The sequence below is a fragment of the Sus scrofa genome, chromosome 18, assembly GCF_054392235.1.
Source record: "Sus scrofa isolate SSC_HxYL_T2T_F1_AM1 chromosome 18, Sscrofa_HxYL_maternal_Yorkshire_Landrace_v2.0, whole genome shotgun sequence".
Lineage (NCBI taxonomy): Eukaryota > Metazoa > Chordata > Mammalia > Artiodactyla > Suidae > Sus > Sus scrofa.
This window is the reverse complement of record NC_139400.1, coordinates 15,735,758-15,748,567: the sequence shown is the minus strand read 5'-3', so window position 1 is coordinate 15,748,567 and position 12,810 is coordinate 15,735,758.

Sequence of the window (12,810 nt, the reverse complement as noted above, 5' to 3'; positions counted from 1 at the left end):
GGAGTTCCCATCGTGGCTCAGTGGTTAACGAATCTGACTAGGAACCACGAGGTTGGGGGTTCGATCCCTGGCCTTGCTCAGTGGGTTAAGGATCCAGCATTGCCGTGAGCTGTGGCTTGGATCCCGCATTGCTGTGGCTGTGGCGTAGGCCGGCGGCTACAGCTCCGATTCGACCCCTAGCCTGGGAACCTCCATATGCCGCGGGAGTGGCCCAAGAAATGGCAAAAAGACAAAAAAATAAATAAATAATAAAAAATGAAATAAAATACCGAGCAAGATTTTTGCCATTAATTTTTGCCTGCAATCTAATTTCATCGTGCTTACCGATGGCATTAATAACAATCACTTATGATTGCCTGTTTTGTGTGAGGCATTGGGCCAGAAAATTTATTTACTTACGTCTTTTATGTGCTTAAGGCTTTTTTTTTTTCTTTTTCGGCTGCACCTGCAGCATGTGGAAGTTTCTGAGCCAGGGATCAAATCCGAGCTGCATCTTCGACCTCTGCCACAGCTGTAGCAATGCCAGAGCCTTAACCCACGGTGCTGGTCCAGGGGTTGAACTGGCAATGCCACAGAGATGAGCCAGATCATTAACCCACTGCACCACAGTGGGAACTCCTATATGTTTCATTCTTTTTTTTTTTTTGTCTTTTTTTTAACATGTTTAATTCTTCAAACAACACTGCACAGTAGAAACTGAGGCTTCGAGGAGTTTACTGAGGTCTCATGGTCAGTGTGTGGGATACTTTAATGCTATAGTATGTAAAACAGTGTGGTTTTGGTTTAGGAAAAATAAGCACATCAACAGACAATCCAGATAAGAGTTACATGGAAAATTCTATTTTATAAGTAAAGCATTTCAAGTCAGTGGAGGAAAAGATGGTCATTTAATAATGTTGCAGCCAATATAGAGTCAACATTTTATGTGGAATTCCAGGTAGATGATCTTTAATGTAAATGTTATTTAATTTTAATTTTAATTATTTTTAGTTTTTTTTTTTTTTGGTCTTTTATTTTTGGGGGGCATATGGAGGTTCCCAGGCTAGGAGTCGAATCAGAGCTGTATGTGCCACAGCCACCGCCACGCAGAATCCAAGCCCCAAGCCGCATCTGTGACCTACACCACAGCTTATGGCAACACGGGATCCTTAACTGCTTAGGCGTCTCCTCATGGATACTAGTCAGGTTTGTTAACTACTGAACCATGACAGGAACTCCGTTATTTAATTTTTAAAAAGTTTTTTTGTAAAATTTAACTTGTTGAGGTAAAATGCACAAGATAAGATGGATATAAAAATCTATATAATAAATAATAGCAGACTTATTTATAAAGTAGAAATTATAAGAAGTATAAGAAATTTAAACAGTCACTAAAAGACTTTATCATTGTCAAATAGAAAAATAAGTATAACTAAATAAGCAGCTTGTATTGACAGATGTCAAACTGTGCACTCTCAGAAAACACAGCTTCTTTCCAAAGACCAAGAGAACCTAACAAAAATTGCATAAAATAAAGAACTACAACCTAATCTCATTTAAGCATAGAAAATCCTGAAAGAAAAAAATCAGAAAGCAAAGTCCAGGAGTGCATTAAATCACTATCAAATTGAATTTAATCTATGAATTTACGGATGGTTCATTGTTAGGAAATCCATTAATATAAACTATCTTATTAATAAACCTGAAGGAAAATTCAAATAATCTCCTCCTCAAATGTTGTCTCTTGCAAAAAATTTAATACAAATTTTTGAGAAAATACTCGATAATGTCTATGTTCAAGATCTGCGGCATAATTAATGAATCTAGATATTGTTACAAAAGTCATGATATTAAAAGAATGAGTACAACGCCACTATTTACATTTTAACCTCATATAATTAAGAAAGAAATTAATTAGAGACATTGGAAATGAGAAGTAAAAATATATGTTTGCATAGTTGAAAAATCCAAATAATCAACGTAAAAACTACTATAGAACAGTAAGAATTTCATAAAGTAGACGGGTGCAAAATAATGCACAGAAATCAAAATTTTCTAGTATATACAAAAAATCACTCGATAGAAGATAGAATGAAAAAAAGGTTTCTATTTGTAGTAACAACAAATAGATGAAAAAATGGAATTCCCACTGTGGCTTAGAGGGTTAAGGATCTGGTCTTGTCTCTGGCGGTGTTTGATCCCTTAGCCCAGTGCAGTGGGTTAAGGATACAGAGTTGCTGCAGCTGTGATCTAGGTTGCAGCTGTATCTTTGATTCAGTACCTGGCCTGGGAACTTCCATATGCTGTGAGTGCAGACCTTAAAAAAAAAAAAAAAAAAGACAAAATACTCAAATAAATCTTATAAGAAATGTGTAAGAGATACACAAAGGAAATTTATAACACTCTCAGAAAACCATGGAAGAAGACATGAATCAATGGAATACAGTATCGTGTTTTGGATGAGAAGACTCAGCATTGTAAAAGCCATCAGCTACTCTTAAGTTAATTTCTTAATTTAATGTAAGACCTATAAAAATGTAAACTCCCCCCCTTGCTTCTAATCTTGTAAAAAAGGGTGCTAACATATTCTAAGGTTGTTACGGTAGTTGGAAGAAATTTTTTTTAAAAAGGTAGACAAGCTCTATTTTACATTAAAGCGTGGTTTGATATAAGGTATGAATATTAACATTTAAAAAGGATGCGTGACTATACGCAAGTAGAATAGATGGTCCAGAAAACAAATACTTATTTGGGCATTTAGTATAAATGTAGTGTAGATAAAAATAATATTGAGAGTTACTGCTGTGGTACCATGGGCTATGAACACAACTAGTATCCATGAGGTTGCAGGTTCAATCCCTGGCCTCACTCAGTGGGTTAAGGATCTGACGTTGCTGTGAGCTGTGGTGTAGGTTGCAGACTCAGCTTGGATACCATGTTGCTGTGGCTGTGGCGTAGGCTGGCAGCTTCGGATTCAGTTCGACCCCTAGCCTGGGACCTTCCATATGCTGCAGGTGCATTAAAAAAAGCGAAAAAAATAATATTTCAGATCAGAAGAAAATGGATTATTCAATAATTGATACTGAGATAACAGGATAGCCATCTGAAAAAAATTAAAATGCTGTCATGCACCAGGATAAATAAAGTTCAAATAGATAAAATATTTGAATGTTAAAAACAATACAATTACTGGAAAAAGTGGGAGGATGAGGATTCTTTTAAAGCTTTTGGCTGCGGAAAATCCATTCAACTCATAAAATAAAAGATGGATCGATTTAAATGAAAAATTCTGCATGGTAAAAATTCCCAAGAAATTTACAAAAGGACCATACTAGTATCCATGGGGATGCAGGTTCAATTCCCTGGCCTTGCTCAGTGGGTTAAAGGTCTGGCGTTGACACAAGCTGTGGAGTAGTTCACAGATGCAGCTCAGATATGGTGTTGCTGTGGCTGTGGCATAGGCTGAAAGCTGCAGCTCCAGTGCCTACCCTGGGAATTTCCATATGCCAAGGGTACTGCCCTAAAATGACACACACACAAACACACTTTACAAAAAAAAAAAAAAAAAAAATCTGGGAAAATACCTGCATGTATAGTGAAAGTTAAATCTCTAATATATAAAGAGCTCTTGGAAACAATAGGAAAAAACAGCAATCCAAAAGAAAAAAAGACAAATAATTTTAAAAAATGTAATTCACAGAGAAGGAAATGCAGATGATTCTTAAGCATAGGAAAGGTAGTTAAACTAATTTATAACAAGAGAAATGCAAATTAAAACTATACTGAGATGCCATTTTTAAAACTATTTGGCAAAACTCCTAAACTTTGGAAATACTTTTTCACCAAATTATTGCAGGAAATATATTCCCTCTTTCTCTCCCTCTCTCTATTTGGCTGTGCCCAAGGCAGGTGGGAAGTTCCTGGGCCAGGGATCAGACCTGAGCCACAGCAGTGACCCAAACCACAGCAATGACAACTGCTGGATCCTTTATCACTAGGCCATCAATGAACTGCAGAAATATATTCCTCGACACCGCTGATGAGAGTATAAATGAGTAGGTATCCGTGGAGGTCAATTTGGCCACATCTGTCGCATTTACTAACGCACACACCCTTTGATCAGCGCTTTCCTCATCTAGGATTTTGGTATCACCTTCTCACTGGTCACAATTTGTGTCTTACCCTTTTGGGCTTGCTAGGACTTGAGTCTGGTTATAGGTCCAGAAGCAAGGAAGGGAGATGGGATCAAGAATGCCTTGCAAAAAAAAAAAAAAAAAAAGAATGCCTTGCAGGGTAACTACCACTGGGGCATCTGTGACAGGCTCTGCAGTGGGGGTGACCACCAGCTTCCTCAGATAAGGAGGAAGAGTTGCCTCTATTGATAAGGAAGATGTGACAGAATTTAGGAGTTCACATTTCTAGCATCCTACACTCCTGTCCTCTCTATAGCATCACACCAAGTCTAGATGAACCCTCAAACCACTTTTTTTTATTAATCTAGATTCCGTCCCTACCCTGTCTATGTCCCTTAATTTTCTATAGGTTTCTTCTGAAGGCTATTCCTCAAAAAATCACTTGCACAAGACTGTCTATTACATGCTCTGATTCAGCTCTTCTGTTTGTTTGTTTTGGCCACACCCACGGCATATGGAAGTTCCTGAGCCAGGGGTGGAGCCGAGACCTCCACCACACCTGCAGTAACGCTGGACCCTTAACCCACTGCACTGGGCTGGGGATTGAACCAGCACCTCCACAGAGACAAGCTGGATCATGAACCCACTGTGTCACGTGGGTACTCCCAGGCTCTGTTTCTAGAGAGCTTGATCTAAGTGGTCTGACCGTCAGACTATCTATCTCTGATCAACCTCTGTGTATCCCTTCTTGAAACACCCATGTGAATGTCTAATAGGCATTTCAAACTTACCATATGCAACACTAAATTACTGATATCTTCCTGCTTCAACAGGCTTCTGTCACTGTTTTTCCTGTTTCAGGATGTGGTTCTTCTAGTTGCTTTGGACAAAATTGTTTACCTTCCAGTCAGGCAGCGATTCTGATGCTAAGCCATTTAACCTGAGGCTAAACCACTTTTAGATAAACTGCTTTTGGGAAGGGGTTTATATGCAGCCCACAGCTCCTCCAGTGCAATCTATTGAAAGCTAATCCTTGAAACTACACTTTGAAAAAAATTAGGGTTAGAGCTGTTAACTCAACGTTCCAAATGAACTTTAATTGTAGGACTTACTGCCCGCCACCTCTGTTGCTGCCACTCAGTGCCACCGCCACCTCTGTTGCTGCCACTCAGTGCCATAGCTCTTGTTTGGATTATGGCCTCCTAATGGGTTTTGCAGCTTCTGCTCTTGTTTGCTTTCTTTCTTTCCTTCTTTCTCTTTCTTTCTTCTTTCTTTTTTCTTTTGGCTGTGCCTAAGGCATGTGGAAGTTCCCAGGCCAAACCTGCCCCATAGCGGCGACCCAAGCCACTGCAGTGACAATGTCTGGTTCTTAATCTGCGGCACCACAAGGGAACTCCTGCTCTATGTTCCATATATCAGCTAACAAGATCCTTTAAAAATATAAGCCCGATTATATCACATCTCTCATAATTTTCCATTTGCTTTTCAACCTAGAGTAAAAGCCTACGTTTTTGTGGGACCTCAAGGCTTTGCCAAGGAGAGAGAACTCCAAAAGCCTCTGGCTGAGTCATTCTTATAATGACTGGACCCTATTCGCTCCACCCATTTCATTGTCATGGGTCCAAAGTTCTCAAGCCCACCCCCTTTCCAGCAACCTGGCCTGCTCCTTCCTGCCCCCTACTAGGAAAGGTATATGGCCCACTCCCCGCCCCACCCCTATAGGGGCCTCATATACCCCAACCAACAAGCAAGTGTATCCTAAGACCCTTCTTTCCCCAGCCAAGCAGCAGGTCGCAGGTGTACGGGAAGGCCTCTCCTCTCTCCCTGAACCATAAAAAGACACAACCACGCATTTGGGGTCAGCTCTCCCTGATGATCAGGAGGTCGTGGTGCTTTGCTAACAGGCTTTCTTTTTTCTTTTTCGGCTTTTGTCATTTTAGGGCCACACCCACGGCCTGTGGAGGTTCCTAGGCTAGAGGTCGAAATGCAGCCGGAGCTGCCAACCTAAGCTACAGCCACAGCAACTCGGGATCCAAGCTGCATCTGTGACCTACACCACAGCTCACGGCAATGCGGATCCTTAGCCCACTAAACGAGGCCAGGAATCGAAACTGTGCCTTCATGGATGCTAGTCATATTTGTTTCCTCTGAGCCACAGTGGGAACTCCTAGCAGGATTTCTTATCTCAGTGAACTCTTCTTTCTCATCACCTCACTATGAGTCCGGAAATTCTTTTTTTTTTTTTTTTTTTTTTTTTTTTTTTTTTGGCTTTTTAGAGCCGCACTCGCGGCATATGGAGGTTCCCAGGCTAGGGGTCGAATCAGAGCTGTAGGTGCTGCCTATGCCACAGGCTCAGCCATGCGGGATCCGAGCCGCATCTGCACCCTACACCACAGCTCACGGCAACACCGGATCCTTAACCCACTGAGTGAGGCCAGGGATTGAACCCGCAACCTCATGGTGCCTAGTCGGATTCGCTAACCACTGAGCCACCACAGGAACTCCCCTAGATTGTTTTATTAATGCAACATGTCATCATTTCTATGCCTGTAGAAGTAACTGTGGCTGCTAGAAACTGGAGTGTCAATTAACATGCTCTTATAAATTCAGATTTTTGCTGGTTTGCTGATACTCAGTCTTCCCATTTCCTACAGTTGTTGTTAGAGATAATTGCCATGCTTCTTTTGCATTTGTAAAAGAATTTCTTGGACATCTAGACACGGAGCTCTAGGTACATATCTCCCTGCCAAGTGTAATGGAAATACGAATATAGGATTTAAACCTTCAAGAAGTCTACCATGTAATGTACATAAACCAGTTAGAGGGATATAGAATAGTTAAAAGCTAAAGTGACCAGAGTCAAATACTAATAGCTGATAGAGAGAGAGGGAGAGAGAGAGGATTCAGTAGAGAGAATTCTAAAATGGTAAATTAATCAGATACAGGTGTCTAACATTATCTATAAAGTTTTGCTACAAATTTTATGTCTCAAATATATGACATTGGGCAATTTCCATCTACCTTTGATAACAGTCTGCTTGATTTTGACATTTCTTTCTTTTTCTTTTCTTTCTTTTTTTTTTTTTTTTTTTTTGTCTTTTGAGGGCCGCACCCATGGCATATGGAGGTTCCCAGGGTAGGGGTCTAAGAGCTGTTGCTGCTGGCCTACACCACAGCCACAGCAATGCCAGTTCCAAGCAGTGTCTTCGACCTACACCACAGCTCATGGCAACATCGGATCCTTAACCCACTGAGCAAGGCCAGGGATCAAACCTGCAACCTCATGGTTCCTAGTCAGATTCATTTCCGCTGTGCCATGACAGGAACTCCCTTTTTTTTATTTATTTATTTATTTATTTTGTCTTTTTGGGACTGCACCTGTGGCCTATGAGAGTTTCCAGGCTGGGGGTGAATCAGAGCTGCAGCCGCTGGCCTACACCACAGTCACAGCAACGCAGGTTCTGAACCGTGTCTGCAACCTACAACACAGCTCACGGCAATGCTGGATCCTTAAACGCAATGAGGCCAGGGATCAAACCTGCATCCTCATGGGTACTAGTTGGGTTCTTAACCCACTGAGCCACAGTGGGAACTCCTTAATGTCACCAATGGCTTCCTTCTTTGAATTCCTATAGAATTACATCCTGTATTTTTGGCCCCTCTTGTGGGATTTGCTCAGCTGAACAGGAATCATCTTGAGATTTAAAGTCACAAGAATTAGAGCCCATGTGGGAGGAGCGTTGAGAGGGGAAATTAACCCTGAAATCAGATGAGAGTTGTGAAGCAGGCGTGGGCCTGGAAGTGGCTCCTGGTGGTCACTCATAGGGGTGGCCTCTGTCACAGGCTGGCAATGAATCTAAATTCCAAGGCTTGGGTGGTTGGCCTTGATAACAGATGAAAGCTTTCGAAGCTGGGCTTTAGCAGCGGGTGGCTGAATGCATTTTGAACTTTGCTAGGCTGAGCTGACTAACAACACATCTTTTGACTATAAGTAGTATTTGTCCTGCAATATAGTTATGGAAACTCAAGCCTGGGGGTGGGGGGAGTGGCGGATTTATTTTTCCCTTAGTACTTTTATTTTTCTTTTAATAAAATTAAAGCTTTTTTATTTTTTTTACTTATTATTATTATTATTATTGTTATTTTGCTTTTTTAGGGCCGAATCTGTAGCAGACAGAAGTTCCCAGGCTAGGGCTCAAATTGGAGCTACAGCTGCCTGCCCACACCACAGCCACAGTAATGCAGGATCCAAGCCACATCTGCAACTTACACCACAGCTCATAGTAATTCCAGATCCCCTGAGAGAGGCCGGGGATGGAACCCTCATCCTCATGGATACAAGTCAGATTCGTTTCTGCTGCACCACAAAAGGAACTCTCAAAAGCAAACCAGTTTATTTTTTATTTATTTATTTTTTGTCTTTTTGCCTTTTCTAGGGCCACTTCTGCAGCATATGGAGGTTCCCAGGCTAGGGGTCTAAGCGGAGCTGTAGCCGCCGGCCTACGCCAGAGCCACAGCAACACAGGAGCCGAGCGGCATCTGCAACCTACACCACAGCTCATGGCAACGCTGAGCAAGGCCAGGGATCCAACTGCAACCTTATGTTTCCTAGTCGGATTCGGTAACCACTGAGCCCCAACGGGAACTCCAAAATTAAACCATTTTTTAAAGAAAAGGTTGAACAAACTTTAAAAGACAGTACTTATATGATAGTATTTCTTCTCTGTTTGGCTCAGGGTGATTTTTTTTTTTTTTTTAATGGGAAACTGCACCCATGTCATCAGATTATTATATCGCATCAGAACTAAAGTGCAACAGTTTTTGTGGGCACCAAGGAATTTCTGCCCTCTGGGAGAACTATAGTTTTCATAAGATAAGGGATTGGGACTACTTTTTTGAGGAGGTGGTTTCCTCCTGCTGACAGACTTGGAAGCGCTGAGATGTCGGTCAGCACCAAAAGTAGGATCCATTCAATCCTTTAGGGATCACATTCAAGGAGACCATTGACATGATGTGTCAAATAGGGAAAGAAAAGAGCTGGTTCAAAGATTTAGGATTGGGGAGTTCCCGTCGTGGCGCAGCGGTTAACGAATCCGACTAGGAACCGTGAGGTTGCGGGTTCGATCCCTGGCCTTGCTCCGTGGGTTGAGGATCTGGCATTGCTGTGAGCTGTGGTGTGGGTCACAGACGCGGCTCGGATCCCAAGTTGCTGTGGCTCTGGTGTAGGCCGGCAGCCACAGCTCCGCTTAGACCCCTAGCCTGGGAACCTCCATGTGCCTCGGGAGCAGCCCAAGAAATGGCAAAAAGACAAGAAAAAAAAAAAAAAAGATTTAGAATTGGAAAGCATTTACATTTTGACTCCAAGGAAGCTGTGGGAAACCTGCATGTCTCAAGTTAAAGCCAGCGACTGAATTTATGTGAGTTAATAACATTACGGTTTGCCTTATCTGTGTTTGAAATTTTTTGTTACACGTATTACTGTGGTTGAGTTTTTACTCATCTGTTATCTTTATCAGCCTTCTGGTAGCAAGATGAGACTTTCAAGGCTCTAAAAATTAGACTAACATTTTTGTATGGACAACGTTTCCTCTCACGCTTCTGTTATCATAGGATTTGTATAAAGTCTTGCTAACTCAGGCTCCTCAAAGGGCTAAATATTGAAAGCATCTGTAACAAAATGTCAGTAATGCAGTTTTTTACAAGGGTGACACAAAGATTATTTTAAAAAGGAAAAGCCACCAAGCTCAGTCATTCCACAAATATTTCCTTAGTGCCCACTGTGTGGGGGATGAGGGGACCGGAGAAGACAGTCTTCGTTCTTTGAAAGAACAACATACTTTTTGGAGTTCCCTTGAGGCACAGTGGGTTAAGGGTCCAGGGTTGTCCCGGCAGTGACTCAGTTCTGCCTAGAGTCTCAACCAGTATGTTTCTGCATTATGGTTTTAAGTTCCAAGGAGCATGCATTTTTCTGTCTTGACTTCACATTTACTGTTTTTAGCCACTACAGCCAAATGCTATATTCTCTAAGACGGTCCTAGAGGTCATGATTGCTGACTCTGCTAGTTTGGGGATATTTACGATGATTATTCTGTTTTGCATCAAAAGTATCAGTGGTTCTCTAGAATTCCCGTCGTGGCTCAGTGGTTAACGAATCCGACTAGGAACCATGAGGTGGCGGGTTCGATCCCTGGCCTCACTCAGTGGGTTAAGGATCTGGCGTTGCCATGAGCTGTGGTGTAGGCCGGCGGCTACAACTCTGCTTAGACCCCTAGCCTGGGAACCTCCGTATGCCGCAGCAGTGGCCCAAGAAATGGCAAAAAGACAAAAAAAAAAAAAAAAAAAAAAAAAAAGTATCAGTGGTTCTCGCTCTCTCATAATTTCCAATCATGTGTTTCTTTATACTTGTTTCCATTTATCCTATCATAGGTTTATGCATTTGAATGATAATATACTAGTTAAAAAAACAGCATATTGTGTTCTACACTTCTTGTTAACATTCCTAGTTTTTTGGGAGTGTGTGTGCTTTTTAGGGCAGCAGGTGAGGCATGTGGAAGTTCCCAAGTGAGAGGTCACATCAGAGCTACATCTGCTGGCCTACACCACTGCCACGACAATGCCAGATCTAAGCAGCATTTGCGACCCACACCACAGCTCAGGGCAATGCCAGATCCTTGACCCACTGAGCGAGGCCAGGGATCAAACCCACGTCCTCATGGATACTAGTCGGGGTCTGTTTCTGCTGCACCACGGCAGGAACTCCCCATAGTGATTTTTTGATTGATTGAAAAATTTTTTAAGCTTTTTAAATTTTTTTATTTTTATTTTTTAATATTTTTGTTTTTTTTTGCCTTTTCTAGGGCCACTCCCACGGCATATGGAGGTTCCCAGGCTAGGGGTCTCATCAGAGCTGTAGCCACTGGCCTACGGCCAGAGCCACAGCAATGCAGGATCCGAGCCACATCTGTGACCTACATGACAGCTCATGGCAACGCCGGATCTTTAACCCACGGAGCGAGGCCAGGGATCGAACCTACAACCTCATAGTTCCTAGTTGGATTCGTTAACCACTGCGCCACGGCGGGAACTCCTCCAGCTTTTTTATTGAGCTTTAATGCAGAAATGAAATGACAACACACGGTGTACAACACGACGATTTGATACCCATGTCCACTGAGAAAGGATTATGATCAATTAACACGTCCCTCACTTTATATACGTATCTTTTTTTTTGGTGTGAGTGTCCTTAAATTCTACTCTCTTCGCAATTTTAAATTAGTCAATACAGTGTCATTGACTGCAGTCCCCGTGTTACACCTTACAGACCTTATTAATCTCCCAATGTGAAGTCTGTTCCCCGTTTAACCCTCACCCAGCCTCTGGCAACTATAATTCTACTTTCTGTTTTTATGAATTCAACTTTTTTTTTTTTTTAGACCCCACATGTGAGGTCATATAGTATTTGTTTTTCTTGGTCTGGCTTATTTCAAAATGCCTTCCAGTTTCATTCATATTGTTGCAAATAGCAGGATTTCTTTTTTAAAGGCTACATAATATTCCATTGTATATTTATGAATGTATATACATGTGTTTATATATGCATATCTGTATCATAATTTTCTTCATCCACTCATCCATCGACAGATACTCAGGTTGTTTCCATGTTGGCCGTTGTGAATAGCCTATAATGAACATCAGGGTATGGAGAGGTCTTTGAGTCAATGATTTAATTTACTTTGGATCTATATATACCCAAAGGTGGAACTGTGGGATCATATGGTAACCCTATTTTTAAATTATCGAGGAATCTGCCTTTTTCAGAGTGGCTGTACCAGTTTCCACCAACTGTGTTCAAGGGTTACCTTTTCTCTATATCCTTGCAAGCATTTGCCGTCTCCTAACTTTTTGAAAATTGTCGTTCTGATAGATGTGACATGATAACTCACTGAGGTTTTGATTTTCATTTTCCCTGATGACTAGTGATATCAAACATGTTTTCACTTGTATGTCTTCTTTGGAAAAAAAAGTCTCTTTGAGTGTTTTGCCCATTTTTGCTTTTCTTTTCATAGTTGCATCTGCAGCATATGGAAGTTACCAGGCTAGGGGTTGAATCAGAACTGCAGCCCATGCCACAGCCGCAGCAATGGATCTGAGCCGCATCTGCAACCGATGCTGCAGTTTGGGGCAACACTGGGTCTTTAACCAGGGAGGGAGGGAGGCCAGGGACCAAACCCACATCTTCACAGATTCTATGCCAGGTTCTTAACCCACAACAGGAACTCCTAGAATGTCTTTTCATTTATATGCCATTAATTTCTTTCATTGCTGTTTTAGTTTTCAATGTGCAGATCTCTCGCCTCCTTTGTTAAACTTATTCCTAAATATTTTATTGTTTTTGCTGCTATTGTAAATAGGATTGTTTTCTTAATTTACCTTTCAGATATTTCATTGTTAGTGTAGAAATGCAACTAATATTGATTTTGCATCCTGTTATTGTACTGGATTTTTTTTTCCAGTTCTAAAAGGGTGTGTGTGTGTGTCTGTGTCTGTGTGTATGTCTGCGTGTATGTAGTTTTCAAGATTTTTCTGTATATATATATATATATATATATATATATATATATATATGCCATTTTCAAAGGGAGAAAATAATATTTCTTCCTTCCCAATTGGATGGCTTTCTTTCTTTTTCTTGACTGAT